Below are 15,068 nucleotides of genomic sequence, written 5' to 3' on the forward strand. Positions count from 1 at the left end.
TGTTAAGATAGTAGGATGGACCAGAAGATACACATCGGGTAACACGCATAGCCTTACATTTTGATGTGTTTAGTTGCATTAGCCAAGTGCCAAATACAAGAAATTTGTGAAAATCGATGCAGGCGCTCAACTTTATACGCTTTTCTTTGATGTTCGGTGTGCTTTGGAGATACCTATGAGTCGAATATTTATGTAGAGGTTTTATGTGGTGGTATATTTTTGATTAAGCAGAACAAAGAGGCGCTCACAGGCACTACATTGTCGCTCAAAATTTTGTCCTTACGTTGAAAAGTCCATGGATGCCGTGCGGGAGCAACAGCTCCCAGTGGCCATCTAGGCGGCCCCAGACCCGGGCCTCCCAATCGCCGGATTTAAAATAGTTATGTCACTCACTCACTCACGTTGAAAGGTGGAGCACCCAGTGGCATAGTACAAATTGTCCAAGTTTGGGAGGCCAAAACTTAAGAAAATAAAGCCGTTGAGTAATATGCACTCTTTCATTGACAGATATGTGCGCTATATAGACATTAATATTAAGACGGTAATATTACGCAGGTATTACGTCATAATTTGATGTTTCATTATGCAATACGCATATTATTCACTCACGCTACTATGTGGGTCGATTTCTCACTGTATCAGTCGGTTCGATGTGTCGTACTCGGCGAGAAAGCATGGTAACACGCGATGTCAGAGATAGTTGAAAAAAAAAACTGTCAGCCCTTCCACTAGGATGGAGATGGAAGACCAGCGAAGCTGTACTTTGGTGGGAATTCTGTATTTCCAATTATGCATAAGATGTGATGGTGTAATTGGTTATCTGAACTACTAAAGAAAGAGAATATATATATATATATATATATATATATATATATAATCCTGTGGTTTTCATTCATTTAGTGACCACAGGGACCATGGCCTTATGGTCGCTACGTTACACCGCCATAGGGTATACAGCAAAGGTTGGCACGTTCTTCGTAAACACGTCACCAACGCGACGCGCGTTCGGTGCGAACGACGGCAAAACGCCGCCGCCGTCGACAAAGTTGTGCGCGCTGGTTGTGTGACCGCACATAACAGCTGTCAAAACGCTGGCGTGAGCAAGGGCGCCAGCAGCAGCCAGCGAAGGTTCATGCAGTATATCGCTTCAACGGGACTGAGCGGCAAAGCCTTACATGTCGCCGAAAGCCCAACACGGCTCATACAAAGGTAGGAGCCGTGTTGCACATCGCTTTCAACGTGCGGAATGCAAGTTGCTCGCAGAGCAGAAGCCGCAACCCCTTCCTCCCGCGCTGCCTTCCCGCTGTCCTCCTTTCGCGTGGGAGATTCAGTCGCCACTTCCCCTTGGTCCCGGTTGCAAGATACGCATTTGGTGCCGCAGCTAAACGTCGCCTCCCCTCCCTCCCTCCCGTCCCTCCACGGCCTTTCGCGCGACGGAAGAAGTCGCGTTTGCTCTCCTCCGTGCGTACGCTCCCGGTGAAAGCGCGCGTCCCTCGTGTGCTTTCACTCGCACATACAGTATACGGCCAATGAGAGTTTTACATCCGGACGCGACCATCGAAGAGTGAGCCCTTAACAGCTTCGCTGTAATAAAAGCTTCGCTTTAAACACAACTACTCAGGAACTGTCACGCAGAAACTGCAGGGACAGGCAGAAAAAAGGACGCGGTACCAAAACAAGTGGTGTATGAGCGATGAGAAAGATGCCGGACGTGAAACTGGTTTTGAAAAAGAAGATTTAAATAAAAAAGGTCGGCTTTTAAGTTTGCAGAGCCAAATGTTTGAAGCCAAATGTGGTCACCCCCTTTCCTACATCTCGCCGTTTTCTGTTTGTTTCAATGCAGCCGATTCTTATAAACGACAGTTTATTGTAAACAGAAACACTCGCGCTAGGGTGTACAGTTATATCGAATGCAAACAGGAACACCAACAAGTGTGTACATTTGGAGAGATAATGTGTGTCTCTCCAAATGAATGGAGAGACACACTAATGAATTACGGAAGTGGGTTAGTCTGAAGGAAAAAGAAGCTTTAGAAAGAGAGAGAGAAAAGCTAGCGGCCGAAAGAACCAACGAAGAAAGAGAGGCCCAGGAGCGAAAAGAAGAAAGAGAAGCGAAGGAGCGACAGATAAAAGAAGAAAGAGAAGCGAAGGAGCGACAGATAAAAGAAGAAAGAGAGGCGAAGGAGCGACAGATAAAAGAAGAAAGAGAGGAGAAGGAGCGACAGAGGGAAGCTGAAATAGCTGAGAGAGAAAGACAAAGACAGCACGAGTTTGAACTCGAACGACTTCGTTTGCAGCAGCGCACAGACGCTCCCGCTCAGGCAAGGGTCGATAGCAATGAAAGGGAAGAAACTAGCTTCCGTCTGAACCCAAGCAAACTGCTTGTGACATTTGATGAAAGAAAAGATGACTTGGATGCTTACTTGCACAGATTTGAGACAGTTGCTAAAAGCCAGAATTGGCCAGAGGATCAATGGGCCACTGCGTTGAGTACGTTGTTGAGTGGCGAAGCACTTAGTGTGTACGGTAGGCTGACGCCAACCGATGATTCTAATTATGGAAGGGTGAAAGCTGCTTTACTGAAGAGATTTAGGTTCACCGTAGAAGGCTTCCGAGATAAGTTTAGGACTGGAAAGCCCGCCGATGGCGAGACTGCCACGCAATTTGCCGCGCGGCTCAGTCACTATTTTGATAAGTGGACCGAACTTTCAGAGACTGCACAGGAGTACGGTGCACTTAGAGAGCTTCTGATCAAGGAGCAATTCCTCATCAGTTGCCACCCGAGCCTGTCACATCTGAAAGAAAGGAAAGCTAAATCGCTTCAAGATATGTTGGAATTGGCAGACCAATTTTTGGAAGCACAGGGAGGCACCAATCTCTCCAAGATCAGAAAAGAGGAGCCAGGGGACGCAAAGAAAGCGACATCCGATGAAAGAAGAAACCCCCAGAAGCCTGTTCCGAGGTGTTATCTCTGTAACCGACTGGGCCACCATGCTAGCAATTGTCGGACCAATTTTTCGCGCCCCAACGAGGTTAAATGTTTTAAATGTGGGCGAACGGGGCACGAAGCCGATTCGTGTCGCAACGGAGTGAAGGAAACTCCCCAAGCATCCTGTGTGTATGCCGCGCCAAAGCATCAAGAAGAAGACATAAACGACGGCTTTGTAGAACTGCGAGACGGAAAAAGAATTCCAGTCGTTAATGCGGTGATGACACAACGCCCAGAATTTCCTGTAAAAGGAATGCCTGTCCTTGCCGGAAAAATGGCAGGAAAACAAATTACGGTGTTACGAGATACCGGCACCAGCACAGTGATCGTACGGAGGGACTTGGTCAAAGACGATGAGCTCACGGGCGAAACCAGTTTAGTTTACCTGATCGATGGTACGGTTAGGAAGCTTGACGAAGCCAACATTGAGGTCGAGACCCCCTATTACAGTGGGAATGTCACTGCACTTTGCATGGACAGCCCACTGTATGACCTAATTCTAGGAAACATCGAGGGAGTTAGCGCCCCAGACGATCCGAAACCTTTGGAAGAAGAGCCGAAGACCGAACCCTCGACGATTGAAGAGCCACGCGGAAAACCATCAACATCTGACGAGAACACCGCGGCGGCTGTCGCCTGAGCTCAAGCAAAGGCTCAGACAAAACCTTTCCAGCTCCCTTCCACGCCCGATTCCGAAAATAAACCGACCGGGACTCATAATCACAACTCGAAACCCTTCCATCGAAAAACCAAGGACTGGAAATTTAAATTTAAGAATCGTTGACGATTATCTGTGGTGCAAAGTGCTTTGATTGAGTGCACCGAGTGTTGATTTATGCATCATGGACATTGTGTTTGTTTGTGTTCTGTGAACTACCCTGTCGTAGTTTTGTATACTTGTTGCACATGTTATATTTCAAATGTTTGTCTTGTTACGCGAGATATGTATTTTTGTATAGTACAAGTGTACATGTTACGCGAGGGATCTATTGTGTAATCCAAGTGTACATTGTGTTTGTTTCAATGTATCGCGAGTGAAGTGTGAATTGTGGTGGAGTGATTTATGGACTTACGGACTCGTGCGTAGTGGACTTTTGTGCGCGCTTCTTTTGTGGTTTCTTATTATTGCATAATATTCTTAAAGCGGGGGGCAGTCTCACAAAAGAGCGCGTAATCCAAGCGCGCGCCGAGTGTCGCGCAAGCCAGCGAAAGAACACGCCGGCCCCGCGGCAACTTCAACAGAGGGGCAGAGCGCATACGCCTCAAGCAACGACGCCAACAACGGCGCCGAAACGTCTGGAATAAACGCGACGAAGCGACGTTAACCAGAGAGAGAGAGAGAGAGAGAGAGAGAGAGAGAACACGCGCGCGCCGAGACACCTCCTCACCTGGCGAGTCGACAGACATTACTAACGCGTGAGCATACACCAACAGGATGAGTCTTCCCCCCCCTTCCCTCCTCGAGAATGCTCCGACAGCAGCGGCCGAAGGAACGAGAAAAGCCTCGAAGGTTCCCAAGCTTTGGCCATGCTACGAGATCACGACACCGATAAGAATGTTCGAGAACGCCTGTGGAAGCTATATAACCGCCGTGCGAGAATCGTTTAGTGGAATTTCAGGATTCAGGGTAGTTCGAGAGTTCAGTCCGCACCGGTGAAGTGATGTAACGTGAAGACCGAGCGTCTGCGGAAGAAGGGGATTCCCCGGCAAGCTAGTCGACGGGTTCTTCGAGCGTCTACATTTCCGGAAGAAGTTCTTTCTTCGAGATTTGCCCCCAAGTTACGCCGAGATCGTCTGACTTCAAGACCACACTGGTGAATACGATTGGACACTTAGTGTTCCTTTTTACTTTGTGTTTTACGTGTTGGACTCTTAGTGCTTGTCGTTATTTTCTTGTGGTTGTTAATACCCATCTGATTTGTATTGTGTTGTGTCTAGCCTAAGTGTGCAAGTGTCTGTGTAACTGCCTTGTGTGAAGAATATATTTTGTTGTGTTTTGACAACTCTGGGCTCTGACTCGGTCTTTGGACAGCAACCGGCGTTCGCTGGCGCACCAGAGGGCCCACTCTTAATTGTCCTTGCTTTCGTGGGATTATTTTCGGAAGCTGATAAGTCGGCTTTAGAATTTGGTCCGGCGTCTGCGCCTCGTTCACCGGGGTCTGTGACAATGTGTGAGTGTGTTCATTGTGTGTAAGTGTGTGCTCCTGTATTACTGACAATACAAATAGTGTCATGCAAATCACCCGCCTAAATGCAAATCCCCCTATTCCCTCCTCCCCCCCAAAAGAAAAAAAGTCTGTTTTGTTCGTATCGATGTTTTAATCCTAGAAGTCCAAGGCAAGCAGAACATTCCGTATCCCGACATTCACACAGTGTCACAGCAAACTTTACGAAATCACATATGTAACGGTGCCAGATTGCCATCAAGGCCGAAATGCAAGTAACTCTATAATTTACGCCGAAGCCGTTTTTTTTACCTATCGCTGTAAAATTTAGTGCGCGTAGTCGATATCTCCACAATGTATTCTGAACCCGTTTTCCTTTTACGCTGGCTTTCCGCAAAAGCTATCTCCGGACAAGCATGCTTGATGTCGTCCTTTGCGCAGAAAAATGTAAGAAGGCTACGGCTGGTTACATTTGCAAACCAACCGGTGACGGCAATGGTAAATTAATGTCATTATTCTGCGTATGCACGATTGTGAAAGTGCTTCCTCGCTGATTGGGGCTATGCAGCGCGAGTATTCGTACATTTATTTATTAATGGTCTAGTATATATACATTGAGCTATGTAGTCCATGCTGACGACACTTATTTTTTTTATGTAAGAGCTCAGTCAAGCTGATTTCAAGAGCTAATGCAGTTTTGAATAAATTGCATACATTGTCAGTTGGTAACGTTCCGCGAATTAATTTGGCGAAGACTAAAGAGGGAATACTTCGGGCACAGAAAATACGCAAATAACTTTCGAGGAAGATTTATTAATTAGCAACTCTAAAATTGAACTTGCTAATTCGGTAAAACCATTAGGCTGCATCTTTTGATTATACGACGACCTGGCAAATGTCCATGTATTTTCTTAAGGGTAAGGTTTCACAAATCACCGGAATCTCTTTTTCCTTAAGCTACCTCGTGGTGATTCATACTTGGTATACCATGTGTCCCAGCAAACGTTAGCCAAGCTGTTCAAATAAAAAAAGATATTTAAGAACACGGTGCAAGATACCGTGGACGATTATAAAACCTACCGTGGTCGGTCGTCATAGCTGTTAAGATCAAACACCGTATGCCTAAAGATTGTATCTTGCACCTTGTTTTTTAAAGTATTTTTTCTTGTTGAACAGCTTGGCTAACAGCTTGGACCCCCTATATAATTCACATATTCATGGCCATTTTAATTATTGTTGTCTGGAGTACGACTTCTAACACTAATATAAACAGATTGTACATTCTGGAAAAGATGCCTTTCTACCCTATTTGTAAGAAGCCGTATGATTTTCTTTCAGTATCTTTATTTCATAAAATTATGACGTCACCCATCCGTGGTGGAATAGGGGCTATGGCGTTGCGCTGCAAAGCACGAGGTCGCGGGACCAAATCCAGGACACGGCGGCCGCATTTCGATGGCGGCGAAATGCAAAAGTGCCTGTGTACCGTGGATTGGGTGCACGTTAAAGAACCCTAGGGGGTTAAACTTATTTTAGAGTCCCCACTACGCCTCCTAATCAGATCGTATCTTTGAGACTTAAAATTCAAAATCAAATTTTCTAAACCTAGGACACCGAACATAAAGGCCTTCTTAAAGTGTCGTTTACTACTTTTGACTGGTGGCCCGGATGATCTCGTTTTGTTCTCGCAACGATGCTCGCGTGTTCTGGTTTGAGTTCCTGGATAACGGCTCTGGCATTTGGCTCAAGGCCACTTGAAGGTCGCCGAGAACGGGAGCTAAAAGCATTTCATGCTTAAAAAAAGTTTCGGTTTTACAAGATATCCAGAGCATTGGCGCATACAGCATTAGTGCGTTAACTACGCAACGCAAATGTTGCCCTCTAAGCTGCCAAGCTGTATAAATGATCTTATTGTTAATGAAATTGATATTATGGTTTGTTCTCTTTCTGATGATCTTGCTTTCTTTCTTTGGTATGCGATTCCTACGCCATAATTTAAGATTGTGAAGTGGGTTGAGATGTATTTTTTCTTTCTCCCTCTTTCTTTTTTTCTGTTTTTAGTGTATCTCGCTTTTTTATTTTTTTAGCTTTGATGTATTTGGTATGTTGTAGTGCTTGAATTGTAAGCTAATTGGAAATTTGTGCGTCCACTCTCGTGCTACATTTGTTTCACGAGTGTTGTGCTTGGTCACGCTACCACAGCAGCTTTATTTTTACACTTTCCCCTTCGCAATATTGTATTTTCCTTTGTGAAAATAAGCCACACCACACCACACCATACCACACCGTACCACACCATACCTAACCGTACCACATCGTTCCACATCGCACCACACCATACCACACCATACCACACCGTACCACACTATACCATACCACACCGTACCACACCACACCACACCACACCACACCATACCATACCCTACCATACCAAGTAGACTACGAGATCACCAGCACCACAGCGCGCTGATAACCTCCAACCCCTGTGAGGTTACAGCCAAGGCGCGCCGGTGCAATGTGGGCGGTACGACCGCGCGGCAGTTGTTACTAAATCATACAAAGATGGCGCCACCCACCCGCGCAAGGTCAAGTAAATTAATCGACTCTTCTTCAGCAGCAGAAAATGCCACCGATGATTTTTAGTAGCTTGAGCGCAACGCATCAAACAACAACGAAAGCATCGGTCACTTGTGCAAATTTTTTCCCCGCTGCAACTGCATATAGCGCGCGCACACACACACACACACCACACACACACACACACACACACACACACACACACACACACACACACACACACACACACACACACACACACACACACACACACACACACACACACACACACACACACACACACACACACACACACACACACACACACACACACACACACACACACACACACACACGCACACACACACACATACACACACACGCACACGCACACGCACGCACACACGCACACACGCACGCACACACACACACACAAAAAGCAAAGCAAAGGTATACAAACGTAAAAAATAAAGTAATATTAACCATGAAAACAAGCTTTTGGAGAAACGAAAAGATTCCAATAGCATATCTGTAAAGTATAAAAAAAAGAAAGAAAAGAGAACGGAAAACGAAACTTTATACAAGCGATAGCAACCTTTAACAAGCGATAGCAAGTGAAATTTGGTCATCCAATGCAGATGCGATTTTTTTAATAGGACCTGTATTGGCTCGAGGTGTTCTTGTCATGTTTTTGAGGTTACTGCTCTGCACAGTCACAACACTTGACTTACAAACATGAATTCGTTCCCTGCTATAGTGCCTATTCAGTAGGCCGTTCCGGAAAGCACCGTGTCCGTGAGAACCACACTGCAGACTATACGTACGCTTACTCCGAACTGTACCAACATTCAGTTTTCATTGCTAGCACAAGACTCAAATCTCAGCTTCTGGTACGCTATCACAAGTTCACTCCATTCCCTATTAACTTATATTTTTATTGTTCCTCATGCTGCGGGCAACTTTCGCCGACATTAGCAGGTTAACCAAACAACAACAACAGCAGCAGCAGCAACAACAACAACAAAAAAGGACGTTGATGACTTGTCACATTTTTGCACACCGAGCTAGGTCACTGTATGTGTGCCATTGGGACAATAGAGCTCGGAATGAGATGGAGTCCGTAAATGTCACTGAGCAGTATGAAACAAAACGCCTAAAAAAGTGCAGTTCACAGCGATGGAACGTGGCCGTTAACGACGCACCAGTGGCGACTGCTTTTCGGTATTTATTCTCGTGATCGTCTCAAAATGACACCAGAAAATGAATTGATGCAGAAAGTTGCAGTAGAAGCTAATCTTCACAAAACCACAGCAACACTGACTTATTTTCTGTCTATAGATGACTTCTACGGGCGCGTCGAACGTTTCTTTCAGAAACACCCGCTTTCAGTAAAGCGATGGCGATCGATGCGAACTATAGGACCGAATACACATAACGACAAAAGAATGACTAGTGTGCACTTGAACGTTTTCTTTCGTGCTGCTGTATTCGGTTCCAAAATGTGCATTGCGCTTGCCACTCTCTTATCCCCCGAACGTCCTGCTCGCTGCTATCAACGACTTCCCTTCACAATTTCCATTAGGTCGCTCGAAGCCAGTGTTAACCTTTGATCCCTCTTGAATCATCAGACGGAAAGGTTCATCTGCGTAAAAGTGGTGAAAGCTTTAGACTATAAGCGTCCGCAAATGTCATCAGGTAATGACCAGAGAGATCAACATTTTAAGGGAGAATTCGTCCTCTAAGCGTCCAAGCTCTCATCAGGGCACAGCGATATATTGTTGGGTTCGAAAATCTTCCGCGCAGACAAGAAGAAGGGCGTTGTAGGAGTATTGATGGTTTCTCTGGTATTCTTATCCTGTTCTACACCCCGGTGTGTTAAAGAAATAGTGTTCCGCTTTTAAAGAAGCAGGCACACAATATTTAGGCAACATCTCATCTTCGAGAGACCATCGCTTCTGCGCTACCAACATGGGAAGAGGGTAAGAATACCCTTTCCCAGATTGGATATTAGCACGGAAAGACATTGGTGAGCTTAGATCTACTGACGGCGCTAGAATACATACAAGGTGTTACTTGGGCCAAACATTACAAATATGTAAATGCTGCGTAGCTGGACCGAGCCAAGGTAATGTCGTTTGTCGTCGCGTAGAGATACTCAGATAATTTTTTGCATTCCGCCGAATTACATAGTTAGCCTTAATTACTCATCAACTTCTAAAATGTTATGATAGATGAAAAGTTTCAATGAGAAAATTGTAGAGCAACATGAAAAACTCCGGATACTGCTTTCTTTTGCTCAATACGTGATACATAAAAGTGTTTTTCCGAGCGTGAATGAAGCCCGCGAATACACGCAAAATTGCCGCGCGACTGGCCGCTCGAGGCATTTTGCGTGCATTCGTGGGTTTCTTTCATGCTCGGAAAAACACTTTTATGTAGCACGTATTGAAAAAAATTGAAATTATGGGGTTTTATGTGCCAATATCACGATCTGATTATGAGGCACGCCGTAGTGGGGGACTCGGGAAACTTGGACCACATGGGGTTCTTTAACGTGCATCTAAATCTAAGTACACGGGTGTTTTCGCATTTCGCCCCCATCGAAATGCGGCCGCCGTGGCCGGGATTCGATCCCGCGATCTCGTGCTCAGCAGCCCAACACCATAGCCACCGAGCAACCACGGCGGGTAACACGTATTGAGCAACAGAAAGCAGTATCGGGTGTTTTTCATGTTGCTCTACAATTTTCTCATTGCCAATTTTCATCTAATTATAACATTTGACAAATTGATTAGTTAATTAGGGTGGAATTCAAAAATAATCTGAGTATGTATAAGTGACGGCAAACAACATTACCTTGCTTCTTCCAGCTACGTGGTATTTGCACATTTGTAAATGTTGGTGCATGATAGTTGGGACAACCAGTATAGTTGAAAAAATAGATCGTGGTAACTCTAAAAATATTTGAGGAAATCTACGTTGAAGAACACACAGAAACCTATTTTCGACGTAAACGTCGTAAATAAATTTGTTATGTGGGTCTACGTGAATTTCTTGAAATATATGTATGTGCCCCCACAATTTTGTATTGCCAAACATAAAGTATTTCATGCATTTACAGTGCTTTAAACAAATAGGAAAACTGAAGAGAATAGAAAATACGAACGCATAGGTAGGACGCTGGTCTTAAACTGACTTTATCACATGGAAAGGTCCTACTTGTTCTACCTGTCATTTCGTGTTTCCTCTTGTCTTAATTTATCCTATTTCTTTAAAGCGCTGCAAATGCATGAAGTGTGGATAATACAACTAGCCTAGCTGTCCGCTTTAACAACATTAATTACATTACAAAAGGTAGGCAAAACTGCGTTTTGATAGAATATCTGTAAAAGCGCAATTTTTTTGGTGGAGTGTATTCGCGACATGAATATGACTCCGGTCTGCGGTCGTTTGTTTTCCTGACTTTGTAACCAGCCTATAATTAGATTATCCTCTCAAGCGTGCTATTGTTGTACTAACAGTGTAGCTAGCAGTAAAGTGAAGTTTAGTTAGGGCAAAGACAGAACTTGGGTTGACATCTTTTTTGGGCAGCCTATCTGTCCTCCTTGCAGCTCCATTTTTCTTTGCTCTGCTGATCGAAAAACTAGCAATACTTTAGAATGACTGCAAATAACTACGCAGCGGCCCGAGAGAGACAGGAAAATGAATAATCTATTATGTACAGGTCGTTTCCACGAACAGGCAAGAACCGAAGGTAAGAATACCGCGGAAACACTAAAACAGTCCTTCGTTGTTTCCAAGTTACGTGCGCTTGAGCCAGTGGCGGCGGGTGGAGGAATAAATATTACTTCTTTTCTTTGTCCCTTCAGTACAGTGCGCGTTAAACCGTGTGTTTTGAATTTCCTAGTGACGACCGAAGTGGCGACTTATCTAACCTCAAATCTCACAGCTGGAGAAGACAGGCGCAAGGTGACGGTGGTTAACCGTTGCTTAGACATTGCCTTTGCGTTAGTGCACTGGGACGGAGATAACTCAGAAAAGTTTGCACCAGAACAAAAAAGAAAGAGAAAGAACTGTGAAGTCTTGGGCAAGGCACACGAGGTGACATACGGTCAATAGACGTGCTCATTACGAGTTGTTTTTGTGCTCAGGCACAGTTAAAATGCAGCCACCGCAACAAGCGTAAACTTCCTACAGTTGGTTACCGTGCGAGATTACCTTGCTTTTCTGCGTCTAACTGGGCAGCTTAATGAATTTTGATGTCCAATACCTAAAAAGCGACCAATCTGACGGAGTCGTTTCAGCTTTGTTTCAGCTAAATCGGACCAACCTTTAAAACATCCACGTATGAGTTACGAGAATGCAACCAACTTGGTCTTGATCGCTCTCCTCTTGAGCAACAAAATGTATTTCTTACTATGAGCTCAAGTAATTACCAATAATTAATTAGCCGACACTTGAAGTCTTGATTTAAACGCAACATCTTCAAAGTACAAGTTGCACAGCCTATTAGGAAATATCCAAATAATTTCTTTCCGTGCAGAATCAATAATTCATTCGTGGCATCAGTTGAGGGCACCAATGTCGCTGCGCGTAAGCACGTATTCGAGTGGTACTTTTTCAAATTTTGCCTGCTTTCTTTGCAGCGTGGAATAATTATAAGCCGCTATTACCACGAAAAAAAGCTTTTTAACCGCGGAGCTGTTTAAGCCAACGGTCAGTCCGTAACACGCTTAAGCTTCGCCTTTAAGAGTGGGACGCGATAGCGTTATCGGGCCCCGTTCACATCGCATTTTTCTTTGAGTGGGCTTCACTGCAACACAGCACGTGGGAAAGCCAGCTTACAAAGACCAAGCTCACAGCGATATTCTTAAAGTCGGCTTCACTTTTAAACGGAAATACAATGCTGGGAAAACGTTTTTGCAGGGTCAATATAGGTGGTCCTATATTAAAATGTGAAGGCCCTAGCACCTTTTTAATTATTTTAGTAATTGTTCGCTATTGCCCCGACGCGCGCGCGTGTCCAAAACGAATTAGCCAGGCGAAGTCCCAATTTGACCTTGCCGAGGATGCGAGTGCCATGTGGATATGATTATCGCAAGTAATCTACCCGAGCGCGCCGCTGTTGCTATGGTAGAAATGCTGGAAAAAGGGTTTGTGTTTGAGTTTTCTCGTACATTCAAATTGCACTCCGACGCCACCATGTCCGTAGGTTGTGGTTAAGTCCACAACCATTTGCTATTTTTCTGATGAATTTCACTGAGAAATTCAATTTTTGTTCACTAACACCTTGCGCCACGTGGAGGGCCTCCGCGGCCGGGGTGGTTGGGTATGATTTTCTCCGCCACGGACGCCGACACCTACGTTGACACCGACGGCGGCGCCGGTGTCGGTTGCGGTGTCGGGGACGCCGGATTTTCTGCGACACGGGGCCCTTAACGCTATCGCGTTAAAGACCTCGCTGAGCGATGACATCACGGGCGTCGCCTAGCAACGCAGCGCCACCTCCTCGCCCCACCGCCGCTTAAAGCGCCACCTAGAGACACCTTGCCGAACCTCTGCAGCAGCACCGCTCACTCCTCCGCCGTAGTATATTCTCGGCACTGTAGCTCTGCCTTGCTTCTCGCCACAGCAGCGCAGGGGCGAAGCTAGGCAATGAAATCCCTCCAGAGTACTCCCTATATAGCTCAGCGTTGCCGAGGCGCGGACACACGCTTTGCCTGGTTACCCAACACCACCTAGAAGTGTTGGTTTACCTGCCGAGTCGCTGCCAGAGGCATCGGCTGCAGCGACGTACACCGGGCACGTTCGGTGAGAACCCGGGGAAGCGTGGTCTGCGTCGGCAGCAGCTCTACGCGTCCCACTACTTAAGAGAAGTGACATTCTACGCTGGATTGATCAGGGGCAACAGAGCCAAAATGTGGAACAAGACGACCGACGATGAGCGGCGGGAGCAATGGCGCGAGCGCATTCGCGCGGTTGCGCCGAGGTGCGCCAACGTGCCAGCTGAGGAAGAAGACGACGACGTTCGAGAGAGAACCAAATTAAAGCTAACGAAAATGCCAAGTTAAAGCTAGGGAAGAGCCACCAGCTTCGCTGTTTGCTCAGACATCGCACCACTAGTGTGAATCTGCACCATTTTTTTTGTGACGTTTTTCAATAAGCTCTACAACTTCTACAATGAAAATGTTGGGTTTATATTATTATTTGAGAAGTTGCGTAATTAATTGTGTTCAGTTAAATGCATAAGCTCATGGTTAAAATACTTTGAGTTCCTCAAGAGGGCAAGTAACAGTACTAAGCTAGTTGCATTCTCGTAACTCGCGCGTAGATTCTTTTTTAAGTTCGGCTCGGCTTAGCTGAAGCCCCCTGTATGAGGGGTGTTCAAAATTAAGCTTTATGATTTTCCTAAAATTAGGCACTGGGAGGTACGCGAAGGCCACCTGTGCAAATAAGTTATGTGGCCAGGGGGACACAAAGTGAGATGATAATTATCGCTGTCCGCAGTAGATTTAACTAAAATTGAATAATTAACTTTTTATTGACTGCAGTAAGTGTGTGTGTTTGTATCCAAAAGTTAGAGGCAGTCGTGTTTCTACGCAGTTTTACTTGGAAGAATTCTTCTAGCATACCTGTGCTCCGAGATATCTGGCTCCAAATTTTAGTTGTCATTCGTGTGATTACGCATGCAAGAAGGTGAGGATCGGCGCAAAGCTCCTCCATGATGTGACGCGGCTGTTGCGTGCGGCGTTTTGTCTGACAACAGGGCGGAGGCATAGGCAAAGATGATAGCTTTTCCCCTTCTCCTCTCGGCTGGCGAAATCAAGATATGACGGCGCGGTGTCACCATTAAGCAGGCGCACTGCCCTCCGGCTTCTGCGCTCCCGCCATTATCTGGGCATTGCAGCTGCCGCCATCGTTACAGGCTGCGTGATCACGTGTTACGACAGCGGTTCCGGGTTCTTCGATTTTTTTTAATTTCGCCTGCCGAGAGGGAAAAGGGGGGGGGGGGCAGTTATCATCGTCACCAATGCCTCCGCCCCGTTGTCCGACTAAACGCCGCACGCAACAGCCGCGTAACATCAGGGAGGAGCTTTGCGCCGATCCCCTATTGCATGCGTAATCGTGAGAACAATTAAAATTTGGAGTCGGATATCTGTGAGTACAGACACGATACTGTGTGTCTTTGTGTCTGTGCTGATACTCTGCAGAAGCACGACTGCATCTAACTTTTCAATATAAACATACCCACTGAGTGCAGTCAACAAAACGTTAATTATTCAATTTTATTTAATTGGGCTGCTGACCGCGATAATTATTATCTCACTTTGTGCCGCCCTGGCCGCATAACTTATTTG

The sequence above is a fragment of the Dermacentor silvarum genome, chromosome 4, assembly GCF_013339745.2.
Source record: "Dermacentor silvarum isolate Dsil-2018 chromosome 4, BIME_Dsil_1.4, whole genome shotgun sequence".
Classification (NCBI taxonomy): domain Eukaryota; kingdom Metazoa; phylum Arthropoda; class Arachnida; order Ixodida; family Ixodidae; genus Dermacentor; species Dermacentor silvarum.